Below are 19,648 nucleotides of genomic sequence, written 5' to 3'. Positions count from 1 at the left end.
GCTCCTCGAAAGCCGGAAGTAGAACTCTCCGGACATTTCTTAAGACGAGAAATGGCTTTTGCTTCAAATAAGTTTGCAATGCGTAACATGACGGGTGCGATCATACCAGCACTAATGCACCGGATCCCATCGAACTCCGAAGTTAAGCGTGCTTGGGCGAGAGTAGTACTAGGATGGGTGACCTCTGGGAAGTCCTCGTGTTGCACCCCTCTTTTCGTTTTTACTTTTATTTTGACGATTTGCCGGGTCGAGATCTCGATCGATTTTAGATTTATTTCGTTTTTATTTTTATTTTGACGATTTGCCGGGTCGAGATTTCGATCGAGGGAAACGGTTTTAAAAGTTCTCCGTATATTTTCCGTTGTTTCTAAGTTAATAGATCGTTAATTTATCCGGCGATTGCGCAACGGCTCCTCGAAAGCCGGAAGTAGAACTCTCCGGACATTTCTTAAGACGAGAAATGGCTTTTGCTTCAAATAAGTTTGCAATGCGTAACATGACGGGTGCGATCATACCAGCACTAATGCACCGGATCCCATCGAACTCCGAAGTTAAGCGTGCTTGGGCGAGTAGTACTAGGATGGGTGACCTCTGGGAAGTCCTCGTGTTGCACCCCTCTTTTTCGTTTTTACTTTTATTTTGACGATTTGCCGGGTCGAGATCTCGATCGATTTTAGATTTATTTCGTTTTTATTTTTATTTTGACGATTTGCCGGGTCGAGATTTCGATCGAGGGAAACGGTTTTTAAAAGTTCTCCGTATATTTTCCGTTGTTTCTAAGTTAATAGATCGTTAATTTATCCGGCGATTGCGCAACGGCTCCTCGAAAGCCGGAAGTAGAACTCTCCGGACATTTCTTAAGACGAGAAATGGCTTTTGCTTCAAATAAGTTTGCAATGCGTAACATGACGGGTGCGATCATACCAGCACTAATGCACCGGATCCCATCGAACTCCGAAGTTAAGCGTGCTTGGGCGAGTAGTACTAGGATGGGTGACCTCCTGGGAAGTCCTCGTGTTGCACCCCTCTTTTTCGTTTTTACTTTTATTTTGACGATTTGCCGGGTCGAGATCTCGATCGATTTTAGATTTATTTCATTTTTTTTTTATTTTGACGATTTGCCGGGTCGAGATTTCGATCGAGGGAAACGGTTTTTAAAAGTTCTCCGTACATTTTCCGTTGTTTCTAAGTTAATAGATCGTTAATTTATCCGGCGATTGCGCAACGGCTCCTCGAAAGCCGGAAGTAGAACTCTCCGGACATTTCTTAAGACGAGAAATGGCTTTTGCTTCAAATAAGTTTGCAATGCGTAACATGACGGGTGCGATCATACCAGCACTAATGCACCGGATCCCATCAGAACTCCGAAGTTAAGCGTGCTTGGGCGAGAGTAGTACTAGGATGGGTGACCTCCTGGGAAGTCCTCGTGTTGCACCCCTCTTTTTCGTTTTTACTTTTATTTTGACGATTTGCCGGGTCGAGATTTCGTTCGATTTTAGATTTATTTCGTTTTTTATTTTTATTTTGACGATTTGCCGGGGCGAGATTTCGATCGAGGGAAACGGTTTTTAAAAGTTCTCCGTATATTTTCCGTTGTTTCTAAGTTAATATGTCGTTAATTTATCAGGCGATTGGGGAACGGCTCCTCGAAAGCCGGAAGTAGAACTCGCCGGACATTTCTTAAGACGAGAAATGGCTTTTGCTTCAAATAAGTTTGCAATGCGTAACATGACGGGTGCGATCATACCAGCACTAATGCACCGGATCCCATCGAACTCCGAAGTTAAGCGTGCTTGGGCGAGTAGTACTAGGATGGGTGACCTCTGGGAAGTCCTCGTGTTGCCCCCCTCTTTTCGTTTTTACTTTTATTTTGACGATTTGCCGGGTCGAGATCTCGATCGATTTTAGATTTATTTCGTTTTTATTTTTATTTTGACGATTTGCCGGGTCGAGATTTCGATCGAGGGAAACGGTTTTTAAAAGTTCTCCGTATATTTTCCGTTGTTTCTAAGTTAATAGATCGTTAATTTATCCGGCGATTGCGCAACGGCTCCTCGAAAGCCGGAAGTAGAACTCTCCGGACATTTCTTAAGACGAGAAATGGCTTTTGCTTCAAATAAGTTTGCAATGCGTAACATGACGGGTGCGATCATACCAGCACTAATGCACCGGATCCCATCGAACTCCGAAGTTAAGCGTGCTTGGGCGAGAGTAGTACTAGGATGGGTGACCTCTGGGAAGTCCTCGTGTTGCACCCCTCTTTTTCGTTTTTACTTTTATTTTGACGATTTGCCGGGTCGAGATCTCGATCGATTTTAGATTTATTTCGTTTTTATTTTTATTTTGACGATTTGCCGGGTCGAGATTTCGATCGAGGGAAACGGTTTTTAAAAGTTCTCCGTATATTTTCCGTTGTTTCTAAGTTAATAGATCGTTAATTTATCCGGCGATTGCGCAACGGCTCCTCGAAAGCCGGAAGTAGAACTCTCCGGACATTTCTTAAGACGAGAAATGGCTTTTGCTTCAAATAAGTTTGCAATGCGTAACATGACGGGTGCGATCATACCAGCACTAATGCACCGGATCCCATCGAACTCCGAAGTTAAGCGTGCTTGGGCGAGAGTAGTACTAGGATGGGTGACCTCTGGGAAGTCCTCGTGTTGCACCCCTCTTTTCGTTTTTACTTTTATTTTGACGATTTGCCGGGTCGAGATCTCGATCGATTTTAGATTTATTTCGTTTTTATTTTTATTTTGACGATTTGCCGGGTCGAGATTTCGATCGAGGAAACGGTTTTTAAAAGTTCTCCGTATATTTTCCGTTGTTTCTAAGTTAATAGATCGTTAATTTATCCGGCGATTGCGCAACGGCTCCTCGAAAGCCGGAAGTAGAACTCTCCGGACATTTCTTAAGACGAGAAATGGCTTTTGCTTCAAATAAGTTTGCAATGCGTAACATGACGGGTGCGATCATACCAGCACTAATGCACCGGATCCCATCGAACTCCGAAGTTAAGCGTGCTTGGGCGAGAGTAGTACTAGGATGGGTGACCTCTGGGAAGTCCTCGTGTTGCACCCCTCTTTTCGTTTTTACTTTTATTTTGACGATTTGCCGGGTCGAGATCTCGATCGATTTTAGATTTATTTCGTTTTTATTTTTATTTTGACGATTTGCCGGGTCGAGATTTCGATCGAGGGAAACGGTTTTTAAAAGTTCTCCGTATATTTTCCGTTGTTTCTAAGTTAATAGATCGTTAATTTATCCGGCGATTGCGCAACGGCTCCTCGAAAGCCGGAAGTAGAACTCTCCGGACATTTCTTAAGACGAGAAATGGCTTTTGCTTCAAATAAGTTTGCAATGCGTAACATGACGGGTGCGATCATACCAGCACTAATGCACCGGATCCCATCGAACTCCGAAGTTAAGCGTGCTTGGGCGAGAGTAGTACTAGGATGGGTGACCTCTGGGAAGTCCTCGTGTTGCACCCCTCTTTTTCGTTTTTACTTTTATTTTGACGATTTGCCGGGTCGAGATCTCGATCGATTTTAGATTTATTTCGTTTTTATTTTTATTTTGACGATTTGCCGGGTCGAGATTTCGATCGAGGGAAAACGGTTTTTAAAAGTTCTCCGTATATTTTCCGTTGTTTCTAAGTTAATAGATCGTTAATTTATCCGGCGATTGCGCAACGGCTCCTCGAAAGCCGGAAGTAGAACTCTCCGGACATTTCTTAAGACGAGAAATGGCTTTTGCTTCAAATAAGTTTGCAATGCGTAACATGACGGGTGCGATCATACCAGCACTAATGCACCGGATCCCATCGAACTCCGAAGTTAAGCGTGCTTGGGCGAGAGTAGTACTAGGATGGGTGACCTCTGGGAAGTCCTCGTGTTGCACCCCTCTTTTCGTTTTTACTTTTATTTTGACGATTTGCCGGGTCGAGATCTCGATCGATTTTAGATTTATTTCGTTTTTATTTTTATTTTGACGATTTGCCGGGTCGAGATTTCGATCGAGGAAACGGTTTTAAAAGTTCTCCGTATATTTTCCGTTGTTTCTAAGTTAATAGATCGTTAATTTATCCGGCGATTGCGCAACGGCTCCTCGAAAGGGAAGTAGAACTCTCCGGACATTTCTTAAGACGAGAAATGGCTTTTGCTTCAAATAAGTTTGCAATGCGTAACATGACGGGTGCGATCATACCAGCACTAATGCACCGGATCCCATCGAACTCCGAAGTTAAGCGTGCTTGGGCGAGAGTAGTACTAGGATGGGTGACCTCTGGGAAGTCCTCGTGTTGCACCCCTCTTTTTCGTTTTTACTTTTATTTTGACGATTTGCCGGGTCGAGATCTCGATCGATTTTAGATTTATTTCGTTTTTATTTTTATTTTGACGATTTGCCGGGTCGAGATTTCGATCGAGGGAAACGGTTTTTAAAAGTTCTCCGTATATTTTCCGTTGTTTCTAAGTTAATAGATCGTTAATTTATCCGGCGATTGCGCAACGGCTCCTCGAAAGCCGGAAGTAGAACTCTCCGGACATTTCTTAAGACGAGAAATGGCTTTTGCTTCAAATAAGTTTGCAATGCGTAACATGACGGGGTCATCACAGCACTAATGCACCGGATCCCCCATCGAACTCCGAAGTTAAGCGTGCTTGGGCGAGAGTAGTACTAGGATGGGTGACCTCTGGGAAGTCCTCGTGTTGCACCCCTCTTTTCGTTTTTACTTTTATTTTGACGATTTGCCGGGTCGAGATCTCGATCGATTTTAGATTTATTTCGTTTTTATTTTTATTTTGACGATTTGCCGGGTCGAGATTTCGATCGAGGGAAACGGTTTTAAAAGTTCTCCGTATATTTTCCGTTGTTTCTAAGTTAATAGATCGTTAATTTATCCGGCGATTGCGCAACGGCTCCTCGAAAGCCGGAAGTAGAACTCTCCGGACATTTCTTAAGACGAGAAATGGCTTTTGCTTCAAATAAGTTTGCAATGCGTAACATGACGGGTGCGATCATACCAGCACTAATGCACCGGATCCCATCGAACTCCGAAGTTAAGCGTGCTTGGGCGAGAGTAGTACTAGGATGGGTGACCTCTAGGATGGGTGGAAGTCCTCGTGTTGCACCCCTCTTTTCGTTTTTACTTTTATTTTGACGATTTGCCGGGTCGAGATCTCGATCGATTTTAGATTTATTTCGTTTTTATTTTTATTTTGACGATTTGCCGGGTCGAGATTTCGATCGAGGGAAACGGTTTTTAAAAGTTCTCCGTATATTTTCCGTTGTTTCTAAGTTAATAGATCGTTAATTTATCCGGCGATTGCGCAACGGCTCCTCGAAAGCCGGAAGTAGAACTCTCCGGACATTTCTTAAGACGAGAAATGGCTTTTGCTTCAAATAAGTTTGCAATGCGTAACATGACGGGTGCGATCATACCAGCACTAATGCACCGGATCCCATCGAACTCCGAAGTTAAGCGTGCTTGGGCGAGAGTAGTACTAGGATGGGTGACCTCTGGGAAGTCCTCGTGTTGCACCCTCTCTTTTCGTTTTTACTTTTATTTTGACGATTTGCCGGGTCGAGATCTCGATCGATTTTAGATTTATTTATTGTTTTTATTTTTATTTTGACGATTTGCCGGGTCGAGATTTCGATCGAGGGAAACGGTTTTAAAAGTTCTCCGTATATTTTCCGTTGTTTCTAAGTTAATAGATCGTTAATTTATCCGGCGATTGCGCAACGGCTCCTCGAAAGCCGGAAGTAGAACTCTCCGGACATTTCTTAAGACGAGAAATGGCTTTTGCTTCAAATAAGTTTGCAATGCGTAACATGACGGGTGCGATCATACCAGCACTAATGCACCGGATCCCATCGAACTCCGAAGTTAAGCGTGCTTGGGCGAGTAGTACTAGGATGGGTGACCTCTGGGAAGTCCTCGTGTTGCACCCCTCTTTTCGTTTTTACTTTTATTTTGACGATTTGCCGGGTCGAGATCTCGATCGATTTTAGATTTATTTCGTTTTTATTTTTATTTTGACGATTTGCCGGGTCGAGATTTCGATCGAGGGAAACGGTTTTAAAAGTTCTCCGTATATTTTCCGTTGTTTCTAAGTTAATAGATCGTTAATTTATCCGGCGATTGCGCAACGGCTCCTCGAAAGCCGGAAGTAGAACTCTCCGGACATTTCTTAAGACGAGAAATGGCTTTTGCTTCAAATAAGTTTGCAATGCGTAACATGACGGGTGCGATCATACCAGCACTAATGCACCGGATCCCATCGAACTCCGAAGTTAAGCGTGCTTGGGCGAGAGTAGTACTAGGATGGGTGACCTCTGGGAAGTCCTCGTGTTGCACCCCTCTTTTCGTTTTTACTTTTATTTTGACGATTTGCCGGGTCGAGATCTCGATCGATTTTAGATTTATTTCGTTTTTATTTTTATTTTGACGATTTGCCGGGTCGAGATTTCGATCGAGGGAAACGGTTTTTAAAAGTTCTCCGTATATTTTCCGTTGTTTCTAAGTTAATAGATCGTTAATTTATCCGGCGATTGCGCAACGGCTCCTCGAAAGCCGGAAGTAGAACTCTCCGGACATTTCTTAAGACGAGAAATGGCTTTTGCTTCAAATAAGTTTGCAATGCGTAACATGACGGGTGCGATCATACCAGCACTAATGCACCGGATCCCATCGAACTCCGAAGTTAAGCGTGCTTGGGCGAGAGTAGTACTAGGATGGGTGACCTCTGGGAAGTCCTCGTGTTGCACCCCTCTTTTCGTTTTTACTTTTATTTTGACGATTTGCCGGGTCGAGATCTCGATCGATTTTAGATTTATTTCGTTTTTATTTTTATTTTGACGATTTGCCGGGTCGAGATTTCGATCGAGGGAAACGGTTTTTAAAAGTTCTCCGTATATTTTCCGTTGTTTCTAAGTTAATAGATCGTTAATTTATCCGGCGATTGCGCAACGGCTCCTCGAAAGCCGGAAGTAGAACTCTCCGGACATTTCTTAAGACGAGAAATGGCTTTTGCTTCAAATAAGTTTGCAATGCGTAACATGACGGGTGCGATCATACCAGCACTAATGCACCGGATCCCATCGAACTCCGAAGTTAAGCGTGCTTGGGCGAGAGTAGTACTAGGATGGGTGACCTCTGGGAAGTCCTCGTGTTGCACCCCTCTTTTTCGTTTTTACTTTTATTTTGACGATTTGCCGGGTCGAGATCTCGATCGATTTTAGATTTATTTCGTTTTTATTTTTATTTTGACGATTTGCCGGGTCGAGATTTCGATCGAGGGAAACGGTTTTAAAAGTTCTCCGTATATTTTCCGTTGTTTCTAAGTTAATAGATCGTTAATTTATCCGGCGATTGCGCAACGGCTCCTCGAAAGCCGGAAGTAGAACTCTCCGGACATTTCTTAAGACGAGAAATGGCTTTTGCTTCAAATAAGTTTGCAATGCGTAACATGACGGGTGCGATCATACCAGCACTAATGCACCGGATCCCATCGAACTCCGAAGTTAAGCGTGCTTGGGCGAGAGTAGTACTAGGATGGGTGACCTCTGGGAAGTCCTCGTGTTGCACCCCTCTTTTCGTTTTTACTTTTATTTTGACGATTTGCCGGGTCGAGATCTCGATCGATTTTAGATTTATTTCGTTTTTATTTTTATTTTGACGATTTGCCGGGTCGAGATTTCGATCGAGGAAACGGTTTTTAAAAGTTCTCCGTATATTTTCCGTTGTTTCTAAGTTAATAGATCGTTAATTTATCCGGCGATTGCGCAACGGCTCCTCGAAAGCCGGAAGTAGAACTCTCCGGACATTTCTTAAGACGAGAAATGGCTTTTGCTTCAAATAAGTTTGCAATGCGTAACATGACGGGTGCGATCATACCAGCACTAATGCACCGGATCCCATCGAACTCCGAAGTTAAGCGTGCTTGGGCGAGAGTAGTACTAGGATGGGTGACCTCTGGGAAGTCCTCGTGTTGCACCCCTCTTTTTCGTTTTTACTTTTATTTTGACGATTTGCCGGGTCGAGATCTCGATCGATTTTAGATTTATTTCGTTTTTATTTTTATTTTGACGATTTGCCGGGTCGAGATTTCGATCGAGGGAAACGGTTTTTAAAAGTTCTCCGTATATTTTCCGTTGTTTCTAAGTTAATAGATCGTTAATTTATCCGGCGATTGCGCAACGGCTCCTCGAAAGCCGGAAGTAGAACTCTCCGGACATTTCTTAAGACGAGAAATGGCTTTTGCTTCAAATAAGTTTGCAATGCGTAACATGACGGGTGCGATCATACCAGCACTAATGCACCGGATCCCATCGAACTCCGAAGTTAAGCGTGCTTGGGCGAGAGTAGTACTAGGATGGGTGACCTCTGGGAAGTCCTCGTGTTGCACCCCTCTTTTTCGTTTTTACTTTTATTTTGACGATTTGCCGGGTCGAGATCTCGATCGATTTTAGATTTATTTCGTTTTTATTTTTATTTTGACGATTTGCCGGGTCGAGATTTCGATCGAGGGAAACGGTTTTTAAAAGTTCTCCGTATATTTTCCGTTGTTTCTAAGTTAATAGATCGTTAATTTATCCGGCGATTGCGCAACGGCTCCTCGAAAGCCGGAAGTAGAACTCTCCGGACATTTCTTAAGACGAGAAATGGCTTTTGCTTCAAATAAGTTTGCAATGCGTAACATGACGGGTGCGATCATACCAGCACTAATGCACCGGATCCCATCGAACTCCGAAGTTAAGCGTGCTTGGGCGAGAGTAGTACTAGGATGGGTGACCTCTGGGAAGTCCTCGTGTTGCACCCCTCTTTTCGTTTTTACTTTTATTTTGACGATTTGCCGGGTCGAGATCTCGATCGATTTTAGATTTATTTCGTTTTTATTTTTATTTTGACGATTTGCCGGGTCGAGATTTCGATCGAGGGAAACGGTTTTAAAAGTTCTCCGTATATTTTCCGTTGTTTCTAAGTTAATAGATCGTTAATTTATCCGGCGATTGCGCAACGGCTCCTCGAAAGCCGGAAGTAGAACTCTCCGGACATTTCTTAAGACGAGAAATGGCTTTTGCTTCAAATAAGTTTGCAATGCGTAACATGACGGGTGCGATCATACCAGCACTAATGCACCGGATCCCATCGAACTCCGAAGTTAAGCGTGCTTGGGCGAGTAGTACTAGGATGGGTGACCTCTGGGAAGTCCTCGTGTTGCACCCCTCTTTTTCGTTTTTACTTTTATTTTGACGATTTGCCGGGTCGAGATCTCGATCGATTTTAGATTTATTTCGTTTTTATTTTTATTTTGACGATTTGCCGGGTCGAGATTTCGATCGAGGAAACGGTTTTTAAAAGTTCTCCGTATATTTTCCGTTGTTTCTAAGTTAATAGATCGTTAATTTATCCGGCGATTGCGCAACGGCTCCTCGAAAGCCGGAAGTAGAACTCTCCGGACATTTCTTAAGACGAGAAATGGCTTTTGCTTCAAATAAGTTTGCAATGCGTAACATGACGGGTGCGATCATACCAGCACTAATGCACCGGATCCCATCGAACTCCGAAGTTAAGCGTGCTTGGGCGAGAGTAGTACTAGGATGGGTGACCTCTGGGAAGTCCTCGTGTTGCACCCCTCTTTTCGTTTTTACTTTTATTTTGACGATTTGCCGGGTCGAGATCTCGATCGATTTTAGATTTATTTCGTTTTTATTTTTATTTTGACGATTTGCCGGGTCGAGATTTCGATCGAGGAAACGGTTTTAAAAGTTCTCCGTATATTTTCCGTTGTTTCTAAGTTAATAGATCGTTAATTTATCCGGCGATTGCGCAACGGCTCCTCGAAAGCCGGAAGTAGAACTCTCCGGACATTTCTTAAGACGAGAAATGGCTTTTGCTTCAAATAAGTTTGCAATGCGTAACATGACGGGTGCGATCATACCAGCACTAATGCACCGGATCCCATCGAACTCCGAAGTTAAGCGTGCTTGGGCGAGAGTAGTACTAGGATGGGTGACCTCTGGGAAGTCCTCGTGTTGCACCCCTCTTTTTCGTTTTTACTTTTATTTTGACGATTTGCCGGGTCGAGATCTCGATCGATTTTAGATTTATTTCGTTTTTATTTTTATTTTGACGATTTGCCGGGTCGAGATTTCGATCGAGGGAAACGGTTTTAAAAGTTCTCCGTATATTTTCCGTTGTTTCTAAGTTAATAGATCGTTAATTTATCCGGCGATTGCGCAACGGCTCCTCGAAAGCCGGAAGTAGAACTCTCCGGACATTTCTTAAGACGAGAAATGGCTTTTGCTTCAAATAAGTTTGCAATGCGTAACATGACGGGTGCGATCATACCAGCACTAATGCACCGGATCCCATCGAACTCCGAAGTTAAGCGTGCTTGGGCGAGAGTAGTACTAGGATGGGTGACCTCTGGGAAGTCCTCGTGTTGCACCCCTCTTTTTCGTTTTTACTTTTATTTTGACGATTTGCCGGGTCGAGATCTCGATCGATTTTAGATTTATTTCGTTTTTATTTTTATTTTGACGATTTGCCGGGTCGAGATTTCGATCGAGGGAAACGGTTTTAAAAGTTCTCCGTATATTTTCCGTTGTTTCTAAGTTAATAGATCGTTAATTTATCCGGCGATTGCGCAACGGCTCCTCGAAAGCCGGAAGTAGAACTCTCCGGACATTTCTTAAGACGAGAAATGGCTTTTGCTTCAAATAAGTTTGCAATGCGTAACATGACGGGTGCGATCATACCAGCACTAATGCACCGGATCCCATCGAACTCCGAAGTTAAGCGTGCTTGGGCGAGAGTAGTACTAGGATGGGTGACCTCTGGGAAGTCCTCGTGTTGCACCCCTCTTTTCGTTTTTACTTTTATTTTGACGATTTGCCGGGTCGAGATCTCGATCGATTTTAGATTTATTTCGTTTTTATTTTTATTTTGACGATTTGCCGGGTCGAGATTTCGATCGAGGAAACGGTTTTAAAAGTTCTCCGTATATTTTCCGTTGTTTCTAAGTTAATAGATCGTTAATTTATCCGGCGATTGCGCAACGGCTCCTCGAAAGCCGGAAGTAGAACTCTCCGGACATTTCTTAAGACGAGAAATGGCTTTTGCTTCAAATAAGTTTGCAATGCGTAACATGACGGGTGCGATCATACCAGCACTAATGCACCGGATCCCATCGAACTCCGAAGTTAAGCGTGCTTGGGCGAGAGTAGTACTAGGATGGGTGACCTCTGGGAAGTCCTCGTGTTGCACCCCTCTTTTCGTTTTTACTTTTATTTTGACGATTTGCCGGGTCGAGATCTCGATCGATTTTAGATTTATTTCGTTTTTATTTTTATTTTGACGATTTGCCGGGTCGAGATTTCGATCGAGGGAAACGGTTTTTAAAAGTTCTCCGTATATTTTCCGTTGTTTCTAAGTTAATAGATCGTTAATTTATCCGGCGATTGCGCAACGGCTCCTCGAAAGCCGGAAGTAGAACTCTCCGGACATTTCTTAAGACGAGAAATGGCTTTTGCTTCAAATAAGTTTGCAATGCGTAACATGACGGGTGCGATCATACCAGCACTAATGCACCGGATCCCATCGACTCCGAAGTTAAGCGTGCTTGGGCGAGAGTAGTACTAGGATGGGTGACCTCTGGGAAGTCCTCGTGTTGCACCCCTCTTTTCGTTTTTACTTTTATTTTGACGATTTGCCGGGTCGAGATCTCGATCGATTTTAGATTTATTTCGTTTTTATTTTTATTTTGACGATTTGCCGGGTCGAGATTTCGATCGAGGGAAACGGTTTTTAAAAGTTCTCCGTATATTTTCCGTTGTTTCTAAGTTAATAGATCGTTAATTTATCCGGCGATTGCGCAACGGCTCCTCGAAAGCCGGAAGTAGAACTCTCCGGACATTTCTTAAGACGAGAAATGGCTTTTGCTTCAAATAAGTTTGCAATGCGTAACATGACGGGTGCGATCATACCAGCACTAATGCACCGGATCCCATCAGAACTCCGAAGTTAAGCGTGCTTGGGCGAGAGTAGTACTAGGATGGGTGACCTCCTGGGAAGTCCTCGTGTTGCACCCCTCTTTTTCGTTTTTACTTTTATTTTGACGATTTGCCGGGTCGAGATCTCGATCGATTTTAGATTTATTTCGTTTTTATTTTTATTTTGACGATTTGCCGGGTCGAGATTTCGATCGAGGGAAACGGTTTTTAAAAGTTCTCCGTATATTTTCCGTTGTTTCTAAGTTAATAGATCGTTAATTTATCCGGCGATTGCGCAACGGCTCCTCGAAAGCCGGAAGTAGAACTCTCCGGACATTTCTTAAGACGAGAAATGGCTTTTGCTTCAAATAAGTTTGCAATGCGTAACATGACGGGTGCGATCATACCAGCACTAATGCACCGGATCCCATCGAACTCCGAAGTTAAGCGTGCTTGGGCGAGTAGTACTAGGATGGGTGACCTCTGGGAAGTCCTCGTGTTGCACCCCTCTTTTCGTTTTTACTTTTATTTTGACGATTTGCCGGGTCGAGATCTCGATCGATTTTAGATTTATTTCGTTTTTATTTTTATTTTGACGATTTGCCGGGTCGAGATTTCGATCGAGGGAAACGGTTTTTAAAAGTTCTCCGTATATTTTCCGTTGTTTCTAAGTTAATAGATCGTTAATTTATCCGGCGATTGCGCAACGGCTCCTCGAAAGCCGGAAGTAGAACTCTCCGGACATTTCTTAAGACGAGAAATGGCTTTTGCTTCAAATAAGTTTGCAATGCGTAACATGACGGGTGCGATCATACCAGCACTAATGCACCGGATCCCATCGAACTCCGAAGTTAAGCGTGCTTGGGCGAGAGTAGTACTAGGATGGGTGACCTCTGGGAAGTCCTCGTGTTGCACCCCTCTTTTCGTTTTTACTTTTATTTTGACGATTTGCCGGGTCGAGATCTCGATCGATTTTAGATTTATTTCGTTTTTATTTTTATTTTGACGATTTGCCGGGTCGAGATTTCGATCGAGGGAAACGGTTTTAAAAGTTCTCCGTATATTTTCCGTTGTTTCTAAGTTAATAGATCGTTAATTTATCCGGCGATTGCGCAACGGCTCCTCGAAAGCCGGAAGTAGAACTCTCCGGACATTTCTTAAGACGAGAAATGGCTTTTGCTTCAAATAAGTTTGCAATGCGTAACATGACGGGTGCGATCATACCAGCACTAATGCACCGGATCCCATCGAACTCCGAAGTTAAGCGTGCTTGGGCGAGAGTAGTACTAGGATGGGTGACCTCTGGGAAGTCCTCGTGTTGCACCCCTCTTTTTCGTTTTTACTTTTATTTTGACGATTTGCCGGGTCGAGATCTCGATCGATTTTAGATTTATTTCGTTTTTATTTTTATTTTGACGATTTGCCGGGTCGAGATTTCGATCGAGGGAAACGGTTTTTAAAAGTTCTCCGTATATTTTCCGTTGTTTCTAAGTTAATAGATCGTTAATTTATCCGGCGATTGCGCAACGGCTCCTCGAAAGCCGGAAGTAGAACTCTCCGGACATTTCTTAAGACGAGAAATGGCTTTTGCTTCAAATAAGTTTGCAATGCGTAACATGACGGGTGCGATCATACCAGCACTAATGCACCGGATCCCATCGAACTCCGAAGTTAAGCGTGCTTGGGCGAGAGTAGTACTAGGATGGGTGACCTCTGGGAAGTCCTCGTGTTGCACCCCTCTTTTCGTTTTTACTTTTATTTTGACGATTTGCCGGGTCGAGATCTCGATCGATTTTAGATTTATTTCGTTTTTATTTTTATTTTGACGATTTGCCGGGTCGAGATTTCGATCGAGGGAAACGGTTTTAAAAGTTCTCCGTATATTTTCCGTTGTTTCTAAGTTAATAGATCGTTAATTTATCCGGCGATTGCGCAACGGCTCCTCGAAAGCCGGAAGTAGAACTCTCCGGACATTTCTTAAGACGAGAAATGGCTTTTGCTTCAAATAAGTTTGCAATGCGTAACATGACGGGTGCGATCATACCAGCACTAATGCACCGGATCCCATCGAACTCCGAAGTTAAGCGTGCTTGGGCGAGAGTAGTACTAGGATGGGTGACCTCTGGGAAGTCCTCGTGTTGCACCCCTCTTTTCGTTTTTACTTTTATTTTGACGATTTGCCGGGTCGAGATCTCGATCGATTTTAGATTTATTTCGTTTTTATTTTTATTTTGACGATTTGCCGGGTCGAGATTTCGATCGAGGGAAACGGTTTTAAAAGTTCTCCGTATATTTTCCGTTGTTTCTAAGTTAATAGATCGTTAATTTATCCGGCGATTGCGCAACGGCTCCTCGAAAGCCGGAAGTAGAACTCTCCGGACATTTCTTAAGACGAGAAATGGCTTTTGCTTCAAATAAGTTTGCAATGCGTAACATGACGGGTGCGATCATACCAGCACTAATGCACCGGATCCCATCGAACTCCGAAGTTAAGCGTGCTTGGGCGAGAGTAGTACTAGGATGGGTGACCTCTGGGAAGTCCTCGTGTTGCACCCCTCTTTTCGTTTTTACTTTTATTTTGACGATTTGCCGGGTCGAGATCTCGATCGATTTTAGATTTATTTCGTTTTTATTTTTATTTTGACGATTTGCCGGGTCGAGATTTCGATCGAGGGAAACGGTTTTAAAAGTTCTCCGTATATTTTCCGTTGTTTCTAAGTTAATAGATCGTTAATTTATCCGGCGATTGCGCAACGGCTCCTCGAAAGCCGGAAGTAGAACTCTCCGGACATTTCTTAAGACGAGAAATGGCTTTTGCTTCAAATAAGTTTGCAATGCGTAACATGACGGGTGCGATCATACCAGCACTAATGCACCGGATCCCATCGAACTCCGAAGTTAAGCGTGCTTGGGCGAGAGTAGTACTAGGATGGGTGACCTCTGGGAAGTCCTCGTGTTGCACCCCTCTTTTCGTTTTTACTTTTATTTTGACGATTTGCCGGGTCGAGATCTCGATCGATTTTAGATTTATTTCGTTTTTATTTTTATTTTGACGATTTGCCGGGTCGAGATTTCGATCGAGGAAACGGTTTTAAAAGTTCTCCGTATATTTTCCGTTGTTTCTAAGTTAATAGATCGTTAATTTATCCGGCGATTGCGCAACGGCTCCTCGAAAGCCGGAAGTAGAACTCTCCGGACATTTCTTAAGACGAGAAATGGCTTTTGCTTCAAATAAGTTTGCAATGCGTAACATGACGGGTGCGATCATACCAGCACTAATGCACCGGATCCCATCAGAACTCCGAAGTTAAGCGTGCTTGGGCGAGAGTAGTACTAGGATGGGTGACCTCCTGGGAAGTCCTCGTGTTGCACCCCTCTTTTCGTTTTTACTTTTATTTTGACGATTTGCCGGGTCGAGATCTCGATCGATTTTAGATTTATTTCGTTTTTATTTTTATTTTGACGATTTGCCGGTCGAGATTTCGATCGAGGGAAACGGTTTTAAAAGTTCTCCGTATATTTTCCGTTGTTTCTAAGTTAATAGATCGTTAATTTATCCGGCGATTGCGCAACGGCTCCTCGAAAGCCGGAAGTAGAACTCTCCGGACATTTCTTAAGACGAGAAATGGCTTTTGCTTCAAATAAGTTTGCAATGCGTAACATGACGGGTGCGATCATACCAGCACTAATGCACCGGATCCCATCGAACTCCGAAGTTAAGCGTGCTTGGGCGAGAGTAGTACTAGGATGGGTGACCTCTGGGAAGTCCTCGTGTTGCACCCCTCTTTTCGTTTTTACTTTTATTTTGACGATTTGCCGGGTCGAGATCTCGATCGATTTTAGATTTATTTCGTTTTTATTTTTATTTTGACGATTTGCCGGGTCGAGATTTCGATCGAGGGAAACGGTTTTAAAAGTTCTCCGTATATTTTCCGTTGTTTCTAAGTTAATAGATCGTTAATTTATCCGGCGATTGCGCAACGGCTCCTCGAAAGCCGGAAGTAGAACTCTCCGGACATTTCTTAAGACGAGAAATGGCTTTTGCTTCAAATAAGTTTGCAATGCGTAACATGACGGGTGCGATCATACCAGCACTAATGCACCGGATCCCATCGAACTCCGAAGTTAAGCGTGCTTGGGCGAGAGTAGTACTAGGATGGGTGACCTCTGGGAAGTCCTCGTGTTGCACCCCTCTTTTCGTTTTTACTTTTATTTTGACGATTTGCCGGGTCGAGATCTCGATCGATTTTAGATTTATTTCGTTTTTATTTTTATTTTGACGATTTGCCGGGTCGAGATTTCGATCGGGAAACGGTTTTAAAAGTTCTCCGTATATTTTCCGTTGTTTCTAAGTTAATAGATCGTTAATTTATCCGGCGATTGCGCAACGGCTCCTCGAAAGCCGGAAGTAGAACTCTCCGGACATTTCTTAAGACGAGAAATGGCTTTTGCTTCAAATAAGTTTGCAATGCGTAACATGACGGGTGCGATCATACCAGCACTAATGCACCGGATCCCATCGAACTCCGAAGTTAAGCGTGCTTGGGCGAGAGTAGTACTAGGATGGGTGACCTCTGGGAAGTCCTCGTGTTGCACCCCTCTTTTTCGTTTTTACTTTTATTTTGACGATTTGCCGGGTCGAGATCTCGATCGATTTTAGATTTATTTCGTTTTTATTTTTATTTTGACGATTTGCCGGGTCGAGATTTCGATCGAGGGAAACGGTTTTAAAAGTTCTCCGTATATTTTCCGTTGTTTCTAAGTTAATAGATCGTTAATTTATCCGGCGATTGCGCAACGGCTCCTCGAAAGCCGGAAGTAGAACTCTCCGGACATTTCTTAAGACGAGAAATGGCTTTTGCTTCAAATAAGTTTGCAATGCGTAACATGACGGGTGCGATCATACCAGCACTAATGCACCGGATCCCATCGAACTCCGAAGTTAAGCGTGCTTGGGCGAGTAGTACTAGGATGGGTGACCTCTGGGAAGTCCTCGTGTTGCACCCCTCTTTTCGTTTTTACTTTTATTTTGACGATTTGCCGGGTCGAGATCTCGATCGATTTTAGATTTATTTCGTTTTTATTTTTATTTTGACGATTTGCCGGGTCGAGATTTCGATCGAGGGAAACGGTTTTTAAAAGTTCTCCGTATATTTTCCGTTGTTTCTAAGTTAATAGATCGTTAATTTATCCGGCGATTGCGCAACGGCTCCTCGAAAGCCGGAAGTAGAACTCTCCGGACATTTCTTAAGACGAGAAATGGCTTTTGCTTCAAATAAGTTTGCAATGCGTAACATGACGGGTGCGATCATACCAGCACTAATGCACCGGATCCCATCGAACTCCGAAGTTAAGCGTGCTTGGGCGAGAGTAGTACTAGGATGGGTGACCTCTGGGAAGTCCTCGTGTTGCACCCCTCTTTTCGTTTTTACTTTTATTTTGACGATTTGCCGGGTCGAGATCTCGATCGATTTTAGATTTATTTCGTTTTTATTTTTATTTTGACGATTTGCCGGGTCGAGATTTCGATCGAGGGAAACGGTTTTTAAAAGTTCTCCGTATATTTTCCGTTGTTTCTAAGTTAATAGATCGTTAATTTATCCGGCGATTGCGCAACGGCTCCTCGAAAGCCGGAAGTAGAACTCTCCGGACATTTCTTAAGACGAGAAATGGCTTTTGCTTCAAATAAGTTTGCAATGCGTAACATGACGGGTGCGATCATACCAGCACTAATGCACCGGATCCCATCGAACTCCGAAGTTAAGCGTGCTTGGGCGAGAGTAGTACTAGGATGGGTGACCTCTGGGAAGTCCTCGTGTTGCACCCCTCTTTTCGTTTTTACTTTTATTTTGACGATTTGCCGGGTCGAGATCTCGATCGATTTTAGATTTATTTCGTTTTTATTTTTATTTTGACGATTTGCCGGGTCGAGATTTCGATCGAGGGAAACGGTTTTAAAAGTTCTCCGTATATTTTCCGTTGTTTCTAAGTTAATAGATCGTTAATTTATCCGGCGATTGCGCAACGGCTCCTCGAAAGCCGGAAGTAGAACTCTCCGGACATTTCTTAAGACGAGAAATGGCTTTTGCTTCAAATAAGTTTGCAATGCGTAACATGACGGGTGCGATCATACCAGCACTAATGCACCGGATCCCATCGAACTCCGAAGTTAAGCGTGCTTGGGCGAGAGTAGTACTAGGATGGGTGACCTCTGGGAAGTCCTCGTGTTGCACCCCTCTTTTTCGTTTTTACTTTTATTTTGACGATTTGCCGGGTCGAGATCTCGATCGATTTTAGATTTATTTCGTTTTTATTTTTATTTTGACGATTTGCCGGGTCGAGATTTCGATCGAGGGAAACGGTTTTAAAAGTTCTCCGTATATTTTCCGTTGTTTCTAAGTTAATAGATCGTTAATTTATCCGGCGATTGCGCAACGGCTCCTCGAAAGCCGGAAGTAGAACTCTCCGGACATTTCTTAAGACGAGAAATGGCTTTTGCTTCAAATAAGTTTGCAATGCGTAACATGACGGGTGCGATCATACCAGCACTAATGCACCGGATCCCATCGAACTCCGAAGTTAAGCGTGCTTGGGCGAGAGTAGTACTAGGATGGGTGACCTCTGGGAAGTCCTCGTGTTGCACCCCTCTTTTCGTTTTTACTTTTATTTTGACGATTTGCCGGGTCGAGATCTCGATCGATTTTAGATTTATTTCGTTTTTATTTTTATTTTGACGATTTGCCGGGTCGAGATTTCGATCGAGGGAAACGGTTTTAAAAGTTCTCCGTATATTTTCCGTTGTTTCTAAGTTAATAGATCGTTAATTTATCCGGCGATTGCGCAACGGCTCCTCGAAAGCCGGAAGTAGAACTCTCCGGACATTTCTTAAGACGAGAAATGGCTTTTGCTTCAAATAAGTTTGCAATGCGTAACATGACGGGTGCGATCATACCAGCACTAATGCACCGGATCCCATCGAACTCCGAAGTTAAGCGTGCTTGGGCGAGAGTAGTACTAGGATGGGTGACCTCTGGGAAGTCCTCGTGTTGCACCCCTCTTTTTCGTTTTTACTTTTATTTTGACGATTTGCCGGGTCGAGATCTCGATCGATTTTAGATTTATTTCGTTTTTATTTTTATTTTGACGATTTGCCGGGTCGAGATTTCGATCGAGGGAAACGGTTTTAAAAGTTCTCCGTATATTTTCCGTTGTTTCTAAGTTAATAGATCGTTAATTTATCCGGCGATTGCGCAACGGCTCCTCGAAAGCCGGAAGTAGAACTCTCCGGACATTTCTTAAGACGAGAAATGGCTTTTGCTTCAAATAAGTTTGCAATGCGTAACATGACGGGTGCGATCATACCAGCACTAATGCACCGGATCCCATCAGAACTCCGAAGTTAAGCGTGCTTGGGCGAGAGTAGTACTAGGATGGGTGACCTCCTGGGAAGTCCTCGTGTTGCACCCCTCTTTTCGTTTTTACTTTTATTTTGACGATTTGCCGGGTCGAGATCTCGATCGATTTTAGATTTATTTCGTTTTTATTTTTATTTTGACGATTTGCCGGGTCGAGATTTCGATCGAGGAAACGGTTTTTAAAAGTTCTCCGTATATTTTCCGTTGTTTCTAAGTTAATAGATCGTTAATTTATC

The 19,648-nt window shown here is 43.4% G+C and overlaps 46 non-coding genes and 2 pseudogenes across 46 annotated transcripts; all 48 read left to right on the top strand.

Annotated features, from left to right (window-relative positions):
- Positions 1 to 92: 92 nt before the first annotated feature.
- Positions 93 to 209, top strand: LOC120295042. The gene has a single exon (XR_005552410.1). It is a non-coding gene; the product is annotated as a 5S ribosomal RNA (ribosomal RNA).
- Positions 210 to 501: 292 nt separating this feature from the next.
- On the top strand, positions 502 to 616 carry LOC120295123. Its single transcript, XR_005552490.1, has one exon. It is a non-coding gene; the product is annotated as a 5S ribosomal RNA (ribosomal RNA).
- Positions 617 to 910: 294 nt separating this feature from the next.
- On the top strand, positions 911 to 1,026 carry LOC120295086. The gene has a single exon (XR_005552453.1). It is a non-coding gene; the product is annotated as a 5S ribosomal RNA (ribosomal RNA).
- Positions 1,027 to 1,319: 293 nt separating this feature from the next.
- On the top strand, positions 1,320 to 1,438 carry LOC120295055. Its single transcript, XR_005552422.1, has one exon. It is a non-coding gene; the product is annotated as a 5S ribosomal RNA (ribosomal RNA).
- A 295-nt stretch (positions 1,439 to 1,733) lies between these two features.
- On the top strand, positions 1,734 to 1,848 carry LOC120295145. The gene has a single exon (XR_005552512.1). It is a non-coding gene; the product is annotated as a 5S ribosomal RNA (ribosomal RNA).
- Positions 1,849 to 2,141: 293 nt separating this feature from the next.
- LOC120295041 lies at positions 2,142 to 2,258 on the top strand. Its single transcript, XR_005552409.1, has one exon. It is a non-coding gene; the product is annotated as a 5S ribosomal RNA (ribosomal RNA).
- A 294-nt stretch (positions 2,259 to 2,552) lies between these two features.
- On the top strand, positions 2,553 to 2,669 carry LOC120295040. Its single transcript, XR_005552408.1, has one exon. It is a non-coding gene; the product is annotated as a 5S ribosomal RNA (ribosomal RNA).
- Positions 2,670 to 2,961: 292 nt separating this feature from the next.
- On the top strand, positions 2,962 to 3,078 carry LOC120295039. Its single transcript, XR_005552407.1, has one exon. It is a non-coding gene; the product is annotated as a 5S ribosomal RNA (ribosomal RNA).
- A 293-nt stretch (positions 3,079 to 3,371) lies between these two features.
- LOC120295038 lies at positions 3,372 to 3,488 on the top strand. The gene has a single exon (XR_005552406.1). It is a non-coding gene; the product is annotated as a 5S ribosomal RNA (ribosomal RNA).
- Positions 3,489 to 3,783: 295 nt separating this feature from the next.
- LOC120295037 lies at positions 3,784 to 3,900 on the top strand. The gene has a single exon (XR_005552405.1). It is a non-coding gene; the product is annotated as a 5S ribosomal RNA (ribosomal RNA).
- Positions 3,901 to 4,189: 289 nt separating this feature from the next.
- Positions 4,190 to 4,306, top strand: LOC120295036. The gene has a single exon (XR_005552404.1). It is a non-coding gene; the product is annotated as a 5S ribosomal RNA (ribosomal RNA).
- Positions 4,307 to 4,596: 290 nt separating this feature from the next.
- On the top strand, positions 4,597 to 4,715 carry LOC120295171 (annotated as a pseudogene).
- Positions 4,716 to 5,007: 292 nt separating this feature from the next.
- Positions 5,008 to 5,132, top strand: LOC120295153 (annotated as a pseudogene).
- Positions 5,133 to 5,425: 293 nt separating this feature from the next.
- Positions 5,426 to 5,542, top strand: LOC120295083. Its single transcript, XR_005552450.1, has one exon. It is a non-coding gene; the product is annotated as a 5S ribosomal RNA (ribosomal RNA).
- Positions 5,543 to 5,837: 295 nt separating this feature from the next.
- Positions 5,838 to 5,952, top strand: LOC120295122. Its single transcript, XR_005552489.1, has one exon. It is a non-coding gene; the product is annotated as a 5S ribosomal RNA (ribosomal RNA).
- Positions 5,953 to 6,244: 292 nt separating this feature from the next.
- On the top strand, positions 6,245 to 6,361 carry LOC120295035. The gene has a single exon (XR_005552403.1). It is a non-coding gene; the product is annotated as a 5S ribosomal RNA (ribosomal RNA).
- A 293-nt stretch (positions 6,362 to 6,654) lies between these two features.
- LOC120295034 lies at positions 6,655 to 6,771 on the top strand. Its single transcript, XR_005552402.1, has one exon. It is a non-coding gene; the product is annotated as a 5S ribosomal RNA (ribosomal RNA).
- Positions 6,772 to 7,064: 293 nt separating this feature from the next.
- LOC120295033 lies at positions 7,065 to 7,181 on the top strand. Its single transcript, XR_005552401.1, has one exon. It is a non-coding gene; the product is annotated as a 5S ribosomal RNA (ribosomal RNA).
- A 293-nt stretch (positions 7,182 to 7,474) lies between these two features.
- On the top strand, positions 7,475 to 7,591 carry LOC120295031. Its single transcript, XR_005552399.1, has one exon. It is a non-coding gene; the product is annotated as a 5S ribosomal RNA (ribosomal RNA).
- A 292-nt stretch (positions 7,592 to 7,883) lies between these two features.
- On the top strand, positions 7,884 to 8,000 carry LOC120295030. Its single transcript, XR_005552398.1, has one exon. It is a non-coding gene; the product is annotated as a 5S ribosomal RNA (ribosomal RNA).
- Positions 8,001 to 8,294: 294 nt separating this feature from the next.
- LOC120295029 lies at positions 8,295 to 8,411 on the top strand. The gene has a single exon (XR_005552397.1). It is a non-coding gene; the product is annotated as a 5S ribosomal RNA (ribosomal RNA).
- Positions 8,412 to 8,705: 294 nt separating this feature from the next.
- Positions 8,706 to 8,822, top strand: LOC120295028. The gene has a single exon (XR_005552396.1). It is a non-coding gene; the product is annotated as a 5S ribosomal RNA (ribosomal RNA).
- A 292-nt stretch (positions 8,823 to 9,114) lies between these two features.
- On the top strand, positions 9,115 to 9,229 carry LOC120295120. Its single transcript, XR_005552487.1, has one exon. It is a non-coding gene; the product is annotated as a 5S ribosomal RNA (ribosomal RNA).
- A 293-nt stretch (positions 9,230 to 9,522) lies between these two features.
- Positions 9,523 to 9,639, top strand: LOC120295027. The gene has a single exon (XR_005552395.1). It is a non-coding gene; the product is annotated as a 5S ribosomal RNA (ribosomal RNA).
- Positions 9,640 to 9,930: 291 nt separating this feature from the next.
- Positions 9,931 to 10,047, top strand: LOC120295026. Its single transcript, XR_005552394.1, has one exon. It is a non-coding gene; the product is annotated as a 5S ribosomal RNA (ribosomal RNA).
- A 293-nt stretch (positions 10,048 to 10,340) lies between these two features.
- LOC120295025 lies at positions 10,341 to 10,457 on the top strand. The gene has a single exon (XR_005552393.1). It is a non-coding gene; the product is annotated as a 5S ribosomal RNA (ribosomal RNA).
- A 293-nt stretch (positions 10,458 to 10,750) lies between these two features.
- LOC120295024 lies at positions 10,751 to 10,867 on the top strand. Its single transcript, XR_005552392.1, has one exon. It is a non-coding gene; the product is annotated as a 5S ribosomal RNA (ribosomal RNA).
- A 291-nt stretch (positions 10,868 to 11,158) lies between these two features.
- Positions 11,159 to 11,275, top strand: LOC120295023. Its single transcript, XR_005552391.1, has one exon. It is a non-coding gene; the product is annotated as a 5S ribosomal RNA (ribosomal RNA).
- A 293-nt stretch (positions 11,276 to 11,568) lies between these two features.
- LOC120295124 lies at positions 11,569 to 11,684 on the top strand. The gene has a single exon (XR_005552491.1). It is a non-coding gene; the product is annotated as a 5S ribosomal RNA (ribosomal RNA).
- Positions 11,685 to 11,977: 293 nt separating this feature from the next.
- LOC120295043 lies at positions 11,978 to 12,096 on the top strand. The gene has a single exon (XR_005552411.1). It is a non-coding gene; the product is annotated as a 5S ribosomal RNA (ribosomal RNA).
- Positions 12,097 to 12,390: 294 nt separating this feature from the next.
- On the top strand, positions 12,391 to 12,505 carry LOC120295119. The gene has a single exon (XR_005552486.1). It is a non-coding gene; the product is annotated as a 5S ribosomal RNA (ribosomal RNA).
- A 293-nt stretch (positions 12,506 to 12,798) lies between these two features.
- Positions 12,799 to 12,915, top strand: LOC120295022. The gene has a single exon (XR_005552390.1). It is a non-coding gene; the product is annotated as a 5S ribosomal RNA (ribosomal RNA).
- Positions 12,916 to 13,207: 292 nt separating this feature from the next.
- On the top strand, positions 13,208 to 13,324 carry LOC120295020. Its single transcript, XR_005552388.1, has one exon. It is a non-coding gene; the product is annotated as a 5S ribosomal RNA (ribosomal RNA).
- A 294-nt stretch (positions 13,325 to 13,618) lies between these two features.
- Positions 13,619 to 13,735, top strand: LOC120295019. Its single transcript, XR_005552387.1, has one exon. It is a non-coding gene; the product is annotated as a 5S ribosomal RNA (ribosomal RNA).
- A 292-nt stretch (positions 13,736 to 14,027) lies between these two features.
- Positions 14,028 to 14,144, top strand: LOC120295018. Its single transcript, XR_005552386.1, has one exon. It is a non-coding gene; the product is annotated as a 5S ribosomal RNA (ribosomal RNA).
- A 292-nt stretch (positions 14,145 to 14,436) lies between these two features.
- Positions 14,437 to 14,553, top strand: LOC120295017. Its single transcript, XR_005552385.1, has one exon. It is a non-coding gene; the product is annotated as a 5S ribosomal RNA (ribosomal RNA).
- A 292-nt stretch (positions 14,554 to 14,845) lies between these two features.
- On the top strand, positions 14,846 to 14,962 carry LOC120295016. Its single transcript, XR_005552384.1, has one exon. It is a non-coding gene; the product is annotated as a 5S ribosomal RNA (ribosomal RNA).
- A 291-nt stretch (positions 14,963 to 15,253) lies between these two features.
- LOC120295032 lies at positions 15,254 to 15,372 on the top strand. Its single transcript, XR_005552400.1, has one exon. It is a non-coding gene; the product is annotated as a 5S ribosomal RNA (ribosomal RNA).
- A 291-nt stretch (positions 15,373 to 15,663) lies between these two features.
- On the top strand, positions 15,664 to 15,780 carry LOC120295245. The gene has a single exon (XR_005552603.1). It is a non-coding gene; the product is annotated as a 5S ribosomal RNA (ribosomal RNA).
- Positions 15,781 to 16,072: 292 nt separating this feature from the next.
- LOC120295244 lies at positions 16,073 to 16,189 on the top strand. The gene has a single exon (XR_005552602.1). It is a non-coding gene; the product is annotated as a 5S ribosomal RNA (ribosomal RNA).
- A 290-nt stretch (positions 16,190 to 16,479) lies between these two features.
- Positions 16,480 to 16,596, top strand: LOC120295243. The gene has a single exon (XR_005552601.1). It is a non-coding gene; the product is annotated as a 5S ribosomal RNA (ribosomal RNA).
- A 293-nt stretch (positions 16,597 to 16,889) lies between these two features.
- Positions 16,890 to 17,004, top strand: LOC120295118. Its single transcript, XR_005552485.1, has one exon. It is a non-coding gene; the product is annotated as a 5S ribosomal RNA (ribosomal RNA).
- Positions 17,005 to 17,297: 293 nt separating this feature from the next.
- LOC120295242 lies at positions 17,298 to 17,414 on the top strand. The gene has a single exon (XR_005552600.1). It is a non-coding gene; the product is annotated as a 5S ribosomal RNA (ribosomal RNA).
- A 293-nt stretch (positions 17,415 to 17,707) lies between these two features.
- Positions 17,708 to 17,824, top strand: LOC120295241. The gene has a single exon (XR_005552599.1). It is a non-coding gene; the product is annotated as a 5S ribosomal RNA (ribosomal RNA).
- A 292-nt stretch (positions 17,825 to 18,116) lies between these two features.
- LOC120295239 lies at positions 18,117 to 18,233 on the top strand. The gene has a single exon (XR_005552597.1). It is a non-coding gene; the product is annotated as a 5S ribosomal RNA (ribosomal RNA).
- A 293-nt stretch (positions 18,234 to 18,526) lies between these two features.
- Positions 18,527 to 18,643, top strand: LOC120295238. Its single transcript, XR_005552596.1, has one exon. It is a non-coding gene; the product is annotated as a 5S ribosomal RNA (ribosomal RNA).
- A 292-nt stretch (positions 18,644 to 18,935) lies between these two features.
- On the top strand, positions 18,936 to 19,052 carry LOC120295237. The gene has a single exon (XR_005552595.1). It is a non-coding gene; the product is annotated as a 5S ribosomal RNA (ribosomal RNA).
- A 293-nt stretch (positions 19,053 to 19,345) lies between these two features.
- LOC120295021 lies at positions 19,346 to 19,464 on the top strand. The gene has a single exon (XR_005552389.1). It is a non-coding gene; the product is annotated as a 5S ribosomal RNA (ribosomal RNA).
- The last annotated feature ends 184 nt before the right edge of the window (positions 19,465 to 19,648 follow it).

The sequence above is a fragment of the Eucalyptus grandis genome, chromosome 6, assembly GCF_016545825.1.
Source record: "Eucalyptus grandis isolate ANBG69807.140 chromosome 6, ASM1654582v1, whole genome shotgun sequence".
NCBI classification, from domain to species: domain Eukaryota; kingdom Viridiplantae; phylum Streptophyta; class Magnoliopsida; order Myrtales; family Myrtaceae; genus Eucalyptus; species Eucalyptus grandis.
This window is presented reverse-complemented; position numbering and strand designations above follow the sequence as displayed.